We start from the raw sequence: 12,180 nt of genomic DNA, 5'->3' as shown, positions 1-12,180 counted from the left end.
ACAGAACAAAGTGACAACATAACATTTGAAGACACAGGCGAAGCCGTGGCTGAGAGTGCATCTGCTGAATGTAAGTCGGCTAGCCCAAACCACAAAGCTACACAAACATCTTATGATCAGTACATGCTTGGAGCTAAAATCGAAACTATGATCATGAGAAACGCTGCTGCAGTGAAAAATGATCGAAGTGAACCTGAAGTTACCAACAGGATGGACCCAAGCTTTGTTTTGAAAGACAGGAAGAATACAAAGTTTTTAGTTGGACTATTTCCAGAGCAGTTTGACGTTTTGTACACATTTCTTGGTCCAGCAAAATACAACCTTCAATACTGGGACTCCAAGGGAAATACCAGAGAAACCAGTGGGACAAATGAGAAGAAAACTTTCGACATTCACACTTTAGACCATGCCGAACATTATTGCGGCTCGCATGGCCGATCATACGCCCTTCTCGCGTATTTGCTTCATCATTATCATCATAATCTAGAGAGATACAGGAAGGAGTGGAGGGGTGAGTGTACTCTATATATATATACTTATCGAAGCAATAATTCAAAATATATTTATTAATCTTATTACTTTATATCTATATATATATATACAAAAGGTTTAGATCATTATTAAGTGTTCATAATTGTAAACCATGTTTGAAGGCAATGCTGGTTTTAATTTTTAAAAAGATGAAAAAGGACGAACACAATACTAAGTATGACCTTTTTTAATTTTAAAGCTTTTCCAGCCGGTCTTCAGACACACACTCAGTAAATTCATTGATACTGACTCCACTGCCAGAGCAAAAACCAATTCCAGTAATTGAAAGCGGCAGCCATGAGCAGCGGGAGACATCAAGTCGTCCAAAGTCACCTGCGCAAGGAGAAGAAGAAAGACAAGTAAAGACTAACTTTTGAAAGACACATGCTGAGACTAATAAGCAGTCTTTCATACACAGATTCCATTTAATAACATCTTCTAAATGTCCAAGAGAGTGATGCGGCCATTGAAGATTTAGGGGTTAGGGATTGGGAGAGGTGGTCTAAAAGGCGCACATTATGTCTTGCACAAAAATTCACTCTATTTGGCAACAGTATGACCCTTGTTCTTGGAATTAAGTTTGCGATTATAGATAAAAGTGTGTGATCATATCTTTCTGCAGCAATACACTCAGTTAAAAGGATACATACTCGAGTATTTTGAATCTGTCAAAGACTAGTTTTATAATTCTGTATTAGCCTATTCTAAAAAACATCTTTACCTTTTTTTGTACAAGTAGCAAGCTTTTTAGAACAGTCCGATGATAAAATTATAGGATTTTTTTTTAATCTTTGTTTAAATCTGTTCTTTCTTTTCTATTCGAAAATGATTTTGTTGCTGTTTGTTTTTTGTTCCCCCCTGTGGGACCCCGGGGTATGCTTGCCTAGCAAGCATTGCAAGAATAGGGTCCCTGCCATCCAGCCAGGCATGTCGTAAGAGGCGACTAAGGTGGACACCTCACCTAGAGGTAAAATAGGTTGTGGTAGGGCTAACAACCCCACCATGTAAAAAAAATCCTGTTACAGAAACTAAAACCAGAGAACTCGTCACAGATGGCGAAGGTAATGAAGCACACCAGGAGACTGGACTAATGACGGACGACAGCCAAACCCGAAAGGGAGCTGCGCCCCGACAGCGGATTTACTGAAGCCGAGGCAGAAGTTGAGGGTGGGGTGCTGGAACGTCCAGACCTTGTACCAGACTGGCAGGATGCTCCAATTAGTCAAGGAGTTTGACAACTACAACTTGGACATCCTGGGAGTCAGTGAGGTCAGATGGACCGGCACGGGAAAGAGGAAACTAGCGTCAGGACATACCATCTTGTCTCAGGAAGATCAGACGCTCAGCACTCTGAAGGAGTAGCTCTACTCCTCAACAAGAAAACGGAAAGGCACTGCTGGAATGGAAGCCTTATGGACCCAGGCTTTTGAGAGCAAGATTCCATTCCAAGTACACCAAGCTGACAGTGCTAGCCTGCTATGCACCAACAAATGACTCTGAGGCAGAAGACAAGGATGCTTTTTACGATCAGCTCCAGGCAGCCTCAGAAAGCGTTCCAGCCCACGACATGTTGCTCATCATCGGCGATCTCAATGCCAAGGTGGGAAGTGACAACACCTGCAGGGAGCATGTCATGGGCAAACATGGAATCGGAAGCATCAATGACAACGGAGAGAGACTGGCAGACTTTTGTGAAGAAAACAACCTACTGATTGGAGGCACACTCTTCCCACACAAAGACATCCACAAGGCAACATGGACATCACCAGATGGGATCACAAAGAACCAGATAGACCATGTCATCATCAACCGAAAATGGAGGAGCTCACTTCAAGATGTTAGAGCCTACAGAGGAGCAGACATTGCCAGTGACCACACTCTTGTGATAGCCACAGTTTCTCTGAAGCTGCGTCGATCACGAGGAAAACAGGCACGTCAGCAGAGAGTGGACTCCGGCAAACTAAAAAATCCAGCCACCGAAAGGGCCTTTGCTATGGAAGTAAAGAACAGGTTCCAGGCACTAGGAGACCAACAAGAGATGACCTTAGACGACTTCAATCGAGTCTTACAGGAATCAGGAGAAAAATACTGGGCTTCCAACGGAAAAAGAAAGAACAGTGGATCAGAGAAGAGACATGGAAGAAGATAGAAGAGAGAAAGTCAGCCAAACAAAGAATCAACAGCACCAGATCTGAACGCCTGAAGGAACAACACAGACAAAGATATGCAAAACTGAAACAAAGAGGTAAAGAGGATGACAAGAACCGACAAAAGATATCACATAGAGAAACTGGCAGATGAAGCAGAAAATGCAGCAAGTAAAAATGACCTGAAGACACTGTACAAGATAAACAAACAGCTAAACAACGGGTTTAAGAACAGTGATGTGCCAGTGAAAGACGTGAACGGTAATGTCGTCGAGGAGAGGCAGGAAAACTACAGCGCTGGAGGGAGCATTTTGAGTCAGTTCTGAACAGACCAGATCCCCCTCAGCTTACAGACATCCAGCCAGCAGCTATAGACCTTGACATCTGCACAGACCCACCAAGCCTGGAAGAAGTGACAGCAGCAGTCAAGACAATGAAGACGGCAAAGCACCAGGGGCAGATGGAATAACAGCAGAGATGTTGAAGCAGACGTGAATGTGACAGCTCCAAGCTGACTGAAATCTTCAGGCAAATTTGGGAATCAGGGCAGGTCCCTGTTGCGTGGAAGACAGGGCTCATCTTCAAGTTACCCAAGAAAGGAGATCTTGGAGACTGCAATAATTGGACGGGGCATAACACTTCTTTCCCTCACCAGCAAGGTCTTCAGCAAGATTGTTTTGTCAAGACTGACGGCAACTCTTGAGAAAGACCTCCGACCACAGCAAGCAGGATTTCGCCCTGGGCGATCCTGCTCCGAACACATCTTCATTCTGCGACAGATTCTGGAGCAGAGCAACAAATGGAACACACCGCTGTACATCAATTTCATCGACCTGGAGAAGCTTTTGACAGCATCCACCGCGAGTCCTTATGGAAGATCCTGAGGCATTACGGAGTCCCTGCAAACTTGTTCAGGTCATTGCAATGCTGTACAGCGATTTCCAATCCCAGGTTGTCTGTGACACGGAGCTCACAGACCCTTCAACGTCAGTACCGGGGTGAAGCAGGGCTGCATTCTGTCGCCGTTCCTCTTCATCCTGGCCATGGACTGGATCATGAAGACTTCCACCGACAGCGAGAGGAGAGGGCTCAGATGGACCATGACTATGACAGCAACAACAGCACTGGAAGACTTGGACTTTGCTGATGACATTGCCCTGCTGTCACACCGCCACCAAGACATGCAGGAAAAAACAAAGGCCTTCTCAGAAACAGCTGGAAACCTTGGCTTGAAGGTCAGCACAAAAAAGACTAACAGTATGAGAGTGAACGCCATCGTCCACGTGACCACACACGTGATCTCAAAGTCAAGCTAAAAGGACCACGCAGGTGTCACAGGTTAACTTGGGGCTAGATGACAATAAGATATGTGTATAATTACTACCTGCCTTTAACTTCAAGGCGCACTTTGTATCTTGATAACCGTGATGTCTCTCGAGATCCTTATCAAGAGAAGAGAATATATTTTTTTCGCCATAACCGACCCAGCATTCTCGGTTCTTAATTTTTGCTGACTAAAGTCAGTAAGTACTTAAAGACATATTCATTTTTGTACACATCTTTTTAGAACACTAAAAACAAGAACTGTGTGAAGAGAGTCAAATTGCATGCGAACTCGACACAAGGCGAGGTAATCAACCTTCACATGTGGTCTTGACATCTAGATAGCAGACTGAGAAGGTTCACAAACAAATTGTTTGTGTTTTAATCCTCAACTCAAATTGCAGCAGAAGGTTGAGCTTTTAATACAACTCTAGTCTCTGCCATCTGCGCGATGATTATTCAATCAAAAGATGAACGAGCGTTTCTGGTGTTCCTTTGAATTTCTTTTTTAGGGAAATTTTTTTCTAAAAACAGAATATTACCAGGATATACAATATGCTTTGTCTTAAAACCAGTCGTGCTTAATAACTGAGGACAAAAGTTCTCTCAGCAATGACTGGCATAAGTTGTCACTTCAAAGTCTCAAACCTTGAAGATTATTTTTAGGTCAGTAAAGATCACGTTGACATCCCATTGAAGTCTCGAGTACTCTACACTTTTGCCATCATCATCGTCGTCGTCGTCGTCGTCGTCGTCGTCGTCATCATCATCATCATCATCATCATCATCATCATCATTGTATTTATATAAATGCTTTCCTAACAAGTAGGCAAGCCCAATAGTCGGCGGGATGCAGTTTGCCACAGAAGATGACATCAAAATAAAACATACAAACACACAAACACACATGCACACCTACAACTAATACTAATATGATGTCCTCACAATCTATTCCTACATTCTAAACAACCTTTCGTCAGCATGTTGAATTTTTAACCTTTTTTATTATCCACATTTCATTGACTACAAAGAACAGCAACCCAGTCGTGTAGGCGGCGTGACTCACAGCCAGCCAATCGTCTTGAAGCACTAGTGACGTGTGCACGCTGTCTGACTGGGCAACGTGGCAGGCGCCCTCTATAAAAGCCATTTACCTGCTACAGCTGGGTACCTGTCTTCTGCTGCTATCTACACAGGTAAGTATACATCACTGTAACCTGTTACCGTTTTTGGCAACAAAGAAAATTAACAGCATGAAGCCTCCATCAAACTATGCAACAAAATATGTCTGTTGATGTATTCTAATATGCAAATGCGTATATTTACGCCTTTTTTTCAGAAAAAATATCAAACCCTGTCGGCAAAGTATACAGCACATTTATCATCACTACCACGTGACGTTGGAAAGGTTTGAGATGAACTGTTTGTGACATAAATACTTATTGTTTTTTCTGCAATATCCATCGAACTGACAAACTTACAAAAATTCATTTTTTCCCTTTGTCTTCTATAGTATGTTGGCACAAAGATAGTCATACTTCTCTGCGTAAACAAAGTAAATAAAAAATTGATTGTAAAATGCTAATATGCACCATCAACAAAATATAAATATCCTTTGTTGATTTTAAATTTGTTCTCAAGTAATGCTTATGAAGAATAACTATTATGAATATAGATTGTTCGTTTATGAAATAAGAATTTCTTACACGTCGTTTCATTAAACACATTCATCTCAGTCATTTTAAATCGCAAAATATTATGGTTATACATTCTTATACACAATCTGTTTCTTCCTAATATTTTTGTGTTGTATCGGCTACAAGAGAAGATAAACAGATGATACATGATTTCAATTTGTTTTTATTATGTGGCAGCGTGTTTCCTTTTGTACATACGCAATTATATCCTTTGCAGAAAATTATTTGTCATGACAATGGCATTGCTTTTAATAGATATGTAATTATATTATTTTATTGCATACATTGAAGCATGTTATGTAGCAACATTAATAGACTAAATAATCCTCTCACACAATTTCCGACTAAATGTGTCATCTGCTCTAAAAAATTAGTTCACTTTGTTAGTTAATCAGTCCTAAAAACTACCTTAATCTTCGTGTCTTATTATGCTTCATTTCTTCTTTCATAGCATACAGCCATGTCGCTGTTAAGACTTCTGATGATGATCCTCATCATTGTGTATCTGGTGATGGTTGGATATGTACAGTCAAAGGCTCTTTCTGCAAAGGTAGGCACTCATTCTTATATCTCCTTTATGGGTTTGCTTTTTCGATATCACCATAATTTAGACGTGTAGCAAAATTCAATGGTAACATTACTTTTAAGTGATAAGAATATTATTATTAACAACCTTTACATTTTCTAAGCACAAAATAAATTTTAACATCGTTTGTCTTGTACATAGACATACAATTATGTAAGCTACATACATGTTGAAGCAGAGAGTGTAAATAATATTGTGTTTTATGATGTATTTAATATTAATGTGTTATTTATTTTTTTCTTTGTTTTTAGTGCAGTAACAACCATGCCGTGTGTGGCATGATGCCCTCGGGGTGCTGCTTCTAACCCAGCCATGTGTTCTCCAAACAGTCCGAGACACTTTGTTTTGAAAAAGTTAAAAACAGAGAAATCGTTACTTTAAGTTAATCCTTCTTCTATAAATGGAAATCATGTTTGAAGATATTAATACAGATGTCTAAAAAAATGTCGTTAAAATACAAGTAGAGTGATTTCTTTTCGACAGTGCTTAGTGTTTGAAGTATAAGATTTGAAATGAATTTTAAAAAGCAAAACGAATTCTCAAAACAATAAAAAGAGATGTAATTCAATTACAACCGATGTATGTTTTGTATTTATATCCCTTCGCTTATGTATATTGTTTTGGTGTGGTGATTTATGTTGTTGTGCAAAGTCACGAGAAATCGTGTGTGAAGTAATCTACACAAAAATCACAGCATGTCCACGAACAAAATTTATCATACAAACAATTAACTATTTATGCCATTGTGTAAAAAAGGGATCATAAACTACATGGAGGTCTGTGCACTACTCTCGTTTAAAATCCTACACAGTTTTTTTAACCTTCTGGTAAAGTTAGTGTCTGGGCAGGTAAGAAAGAAGACTAGCACGAATGAAGTTTTGTTGGGTCATGTGACCGACTCTAGAAAATGAATCTGTCTTTAAAGTATCTTGAAATAAGATGGACAGTCGTTTGCCAAGGAAGAAATGGTTTACTAATCTAGAACAGTGGACTAGAATTCACATAGAATACCTGATCATTATCGTCAAAGAGACCCGGATGTTGTCGTTATTTTTAAATACGTGAACAAATCATTCCGACACACATACAGACACACGTGCGCTCACACGGATGAAGGAACTCACTAAAATCAACGAAATACCATACGGGACATACCAGAATAAGGATTCTATCAACCATTAGTTGCATATGAAAGTATCAATTCAACAAGAGCTTCAGCCTGTCAGAGAAAGACAACTCTAGCGATTTGATAACAGTTTTTATCTAGCTGATATTTGACACACACACGCACACACACACAATTTGTTTATTGAATGTTGAATGCAACTTTATTTTCCATAAATTATATTTTTACTTTCTAGCCGCCACATCTATCAGTCACGGTCGGTTTGAGTCCTTTAAGGGTCGTTTGGACTCGTTGGCTGGACTTAGGTTGTTGGACTTTCCTTCTCGCTCGATTAAGGTCTGGAAGCTGTTTACAAGTTGTTTCCTACAGCATCGTTAGACATTTGACTTTTATAGTTTTATATACTCGTTTTTTTTTCGGGTTTAGAAGAATTAACGAAACATGACAAAATTGTGTTATGATGACTGCTAACACAATATGAGAATAAAAGTTCATCATAAATTAACATTTGGGCAAGGACAACATTCCTTAAAAGCATTAATGAGATCGTATTTGATTCAAATATGATTTTGACATTGTCTACATTATAAATTGTTTTCAACAATACCACACAATTTACTTAAATACAATACTAAAGAAATTAATACTAAATGATATTGTTCATATATACAAAATTTATGTAAATTTTTCAGCACACCTTAAAGTGAGCATACATTCCCTATGTCGTAAACAAACAAGGATGTCTTCCTATAAAAGTCTAACGGTCTTTAAAACAAGCGAAAACAAGTAAAGACTTAGACAACACTTCATGCATTAAATGATCAGTGTCATCAACTAGAGAAGCTCTCTTTCAATGTGAATCTAGCAGTACTTTGTAGAAGCTTCCAGCTGTAACATATCAGTGCTAGTTCTTGTCAAAAGCTAGAGCCACAGGAGTTCATGGAGTGTCGATACCTTGCGACCAGAGGGGCTAGATGGCGTCCTCCAGATGGCTGTGTTACCTGGAGTGTGTCCAGAACAACGGGAGGAAACAGTCAACAATGTCACGTGCTGTCTATAGACTATTGAAGATAAGATAAGAAGTTTAGAGTTCCATGATGATTTGCATTTACTTTCCGTGGATCAGCCAGTAATTCAACGTCAATAGCGTGAATCAAGGTGCGGGCAGCAGTTCTCTCGCAAAGCCTCGCCATCCTTCGTAGTTTCGGAAATCCACTCTGATCAGTTGGGTTGCATCGTCAATCGCTGCAATAAATCAGAGAGCCAAATGCATTGTTTAATAATTTTATGATGTTTTAATCTTTTAATCTACATCGACAGCTTCATACTAAATAACTGTTAATAATTTAAAACATTGTGTTCTTATTAGCTTTGCTGTAATTAGTACAACATGGGTGATCCATCAATTTTGTTTGTTGTGAATAACAAGCAAAAAGCTAAAAATTCTGTAATACCTTTAATTGTACCAATTCCCACAGGAATTGCGTAATCTGCTGGATAGGTGTTGTAACCTCCCACATAACGTGTCCCATTAACCATTATATTTTGTAGACGTTTCTCTTCGTCTGGATGAAGCGTGACGATGTCCCCAACCACAAAGGGCTTCATCTCTGCTGTTTCTTTACAGGATCACAAACACACACATATATATATATACACACACATATATGCAAACATCCACACACACATATATATATATATATACACATATACTCACACATCCACTCAAACATATGTATGTATATACACAAACGCTCGCAGTCTCAGATCACAAACAAATAAATTTGAATCGGATTTCGAAATCATAAGAAGAACCAATAAATCCTCTAATGTACCTCTATTTTCTGATAAAACTTAACACCCTAGTATTGAAGACAGCGAAGGATTGTTCTAATTAACTGCCTAAAAATTTTCATGAAGGTATATATTGTAGTAGAGAAAGATAAAATGTGCATTGGTTGATACAGAACCCTACAAAATATTTAAGGCCTAAGTCAATTACATTTTAATTTAGACATAAGTATTTATTCTTCTGCTTTTACTTGACATATAAACAAAGGAGAATTGTCTGAAAAGTTACTTTATAAATGTGAATTTTAAAGGATCGCTGTAAATACAGAACAATTACAAAATACATTAATATAAGACATTAACACCTATAGCAACATATCACCTGTCCTTACCTTCTTTCATGTACTCCACGGGAACATTTAGCACATGGATGTCAAACTTCGCTGTCCCAGCTAGAAGATTCAAGGGTTTCTTTGGCATAGTATCCTTTCCCAGAGGAATCAGTTCAAATGTTTTTAACAGTTCTCCCGCCTTGCTCTCGCCTCCACACACGGTGATCCCCCCTGCATGCAGGCAAGCACCAAGTGACGTCTTCCTTCAAAATTGCCAGGCATCCGTTTAAGCTAACGGTGGAGCTGACCTAAAACAAAGCAGTTTAATAGGCTACGATTAATCTTTATCCAATTTTATTAACTATATATTCATCAACATCAAATTATTTTGATCCTGAAACATACCAAAGTAGGAAAACAAGAAATGAAAACCAAACAATGAAAAAAGAAACAAAACAGCAAGTACCATTTTTACCAGACGATTAGGTAAGAAAGAAAAAAGATAAACAGCTAAACAGAAAATACACTGTTATGGTCTAGCATCGCGATCTTTTTCTGTAAAATTAAATGTTTATTACCCCTTTTCATTTACTGTGTGTGTAAAGCTGTTTCTAAAATGTTTATAAGGACCAAAAACTATTTAAGCCTTATTTAAATTATTTATATTGAGCGTTTACTTACTTGGTTACCAATTTCTGATTCTTCCTTCGTAGCAGACAATTTTTGTTCTACCTGATTCGCCAAGGAAGAGTTTTCCTTCATCGACAACACGTCTCCTTCGGGTCTCACGACGTAAATACGTCCTCCATTGCTCAGAGCTCGCGCCCCGCACGTGAGTGACGGAAGTTTGCCGGCCTGGTAGGTGCAGCCACCCAGGGTGTCCACGCACTGCACCCAATCTGTTCTGGCTCCTTTACTATCGACTCCGCCAAACAGGTAAATGCGGTGACCGAGAACAGCCGCGGTGGATTCCTGAACACCTAGCAACAGCTGACAGAAGACACTCCATTCCCTCGAGCTTGTGTTGTATTTCAGGACCCTTGAGCAAATCGTTTTCTCTCCAGAGGTGTTTTTTGCAAGTCCACCTAGAAGGTAGATGTTGGAACTAACGGCAACCATTGCATGCTTTTCTAGACCGACATCTGGTAGAGAGGGCAGCACCTCCCACTCGTTGTCCCCTGGTTTGTAGACAGCAAAGAAGGTGGACAACTCGGATCCACCGCTGACGTAAACCTCGTTGTACCACGTGCAGCTGGCAAAGTCCAGTCCAATGTCTTCAGGCAAGGGGGCTAGTTTGTTATAACCTCATATATAAGTAAGATTTAAATTGAATGCGTATGTATCTCTGGAGGGTTTTGTTAATCTCGGTGTAACCTCCAATCACAATGCCGCGGCTCTGGATTTCTGGCAAGTCAAGAGGCACAGACACTGAACCCAGAATCTTTTGCTTATTTTTTATATCATCAATTAAGCGGTAAGTCAGACCTTGGCTGATTCTATCTGCATCCCGTTTTGACAGAACTGTGAATAGAGAGATTTAATAGAAAGAATAAGGGTATAATGACAGTCTTTAAGCCTTTCTTCCGACAAACTCTAATTTAAAAAAAGAAATATTTTTTTTATGACTAACCAGAGTATGATTAAAATTTCTCAACAAAAAGAACTAACAAATGCAGATACCGCATTAACATATGAGAAATATATCTTGGATTTGTCTTTTAAACGCTTAAAAATATAAATTGATTTATCAGGACTTTTATATGGTAGGATTAATTTAAGTTTATTAATTTAAGCAAAACTCCAGACGACATTTTTCAAAGCACTATGATCTGATATTGTGATTAGTAAGACATATCGTCTAAAATGGAACCTAAATGATGCTTTGACATGCCTTAATGTCTATCTGATACCTTGCGAAAGGAAACAAAATTGTAAGAATGTCTAGGTAAGAAAACAAGTTTTTGCTGATTGTACTTACACAGGAGGATGTCTCTGAATGATTGGTTCTGGTAACTCAAGCAAGTCACACTGGAATAACTGGAGCTTAGCAAGGGAAAGCAAACAAAGGGAAGCAATTCTAAAAGGTGAATCTTTCTTTTGTCTTGATCCGCCACCACCCAGCGGCAGAATGGCTTTACAGACATCGTCCAGCTCAGCTTCTGTTGTTCTGAAAGTAGAATGGAGAGCATGGACTTCGGCAGGTCCAGCAGCTCGTTGTGTTGACAGACGGTGTCAATCTGATCCACAGCCATCTGAACGATGTATTCAGTCACGGTGTCCAATCATATTTCTCGGAAAACTGCCACAGTTCCCAAACAAAACTCAGGTTGCACTTTTTCTCGAAGAAACTCAATACAATACTCTTTTAGGGACAAATTAATCTGCAAATACACAGACATTCTGAAAATTTGTTTTTGCAGCTCTGATGTAATCAGGTCACTGCCCCTGTAGAGATATCCATGTCAGAATGTCCCAAAGGACTCAGAAGAACATCTTCGTGGGTTGATCTCAACTCGTTTACTGGAATTTGCTCTGCCAGCTTGGCTTTAAGTAAATTCTTGAAAAATGTGGAGACAGAGGCAAGCACCGCACGATGGCACCGAAGAATTCTTCTGTTCAAAAAACCACGCACAACGACATCACAGAA

General features: G+C 39.3%; 2 long non-coding RNA genes across 2 annotated transcripts; one reads left to right on the top strand and one right to left on the bottom strand.

Moving 5' to 3' along the window:
• Window positions 1-708: 708 nt before the first annotated feature.
• LOC112568808 lies at window positions 709-6,809 on the top strand. Its single transcript, XR_003100189.1, has 5 exons — window positions 709-890; window positions 5,033-5,197; window positions 5,341-5,409; window positions 6,150-6,248; window positions 6,536-6,809. It is a non-coding gene; the product is annotated as an uncharacterized LOC112568808 (long non-coding RNA).
• Window positions 6,810-7,527: 718 nt separating this feature from the next.
• LOC112569550 lies at window positions 7,528-11,947 on the bottom strand. Its single transcript, XR_003100457.1, has 5 exons — window positions 11,512-11,947; window positions 10,215-11,054; window positions 9,594-9,841; window positions 8,865-9,029; window positions 7,528-8,655 (listed from the first exon to the last, which is right to left on the bottom strand). It is a non-coding gene; the product is annotated as an uncharacterized LOC112569550 (long non-coding RNA).
• Between the last annotated feature and the right edge of the window lie 233 nt (window positions 11,948-12,180).

Source organism: Pomacea canaliculata, linkage group LG7 (assembly GCF_003073045.1).
Source record: "Pomacea canaliculata isolate SZHN2017 linkage group LG7, ASM307304v1, whole genome shotgun sequence".
In the NCBI taxonomy this organism is placed as follows: domain Eukaryota; kingdom Metazoa; phylum Mollusca; class Gastropoda; order Architaenioglossa; family Ampullariidae; genus Pomacea; species Pomacea canaliculata.
The sequence above is the reverse complement of the archived record's forward strand: the minus strand, read 5'-3'. Positions and strand labels throughout refer to the sequence as shown.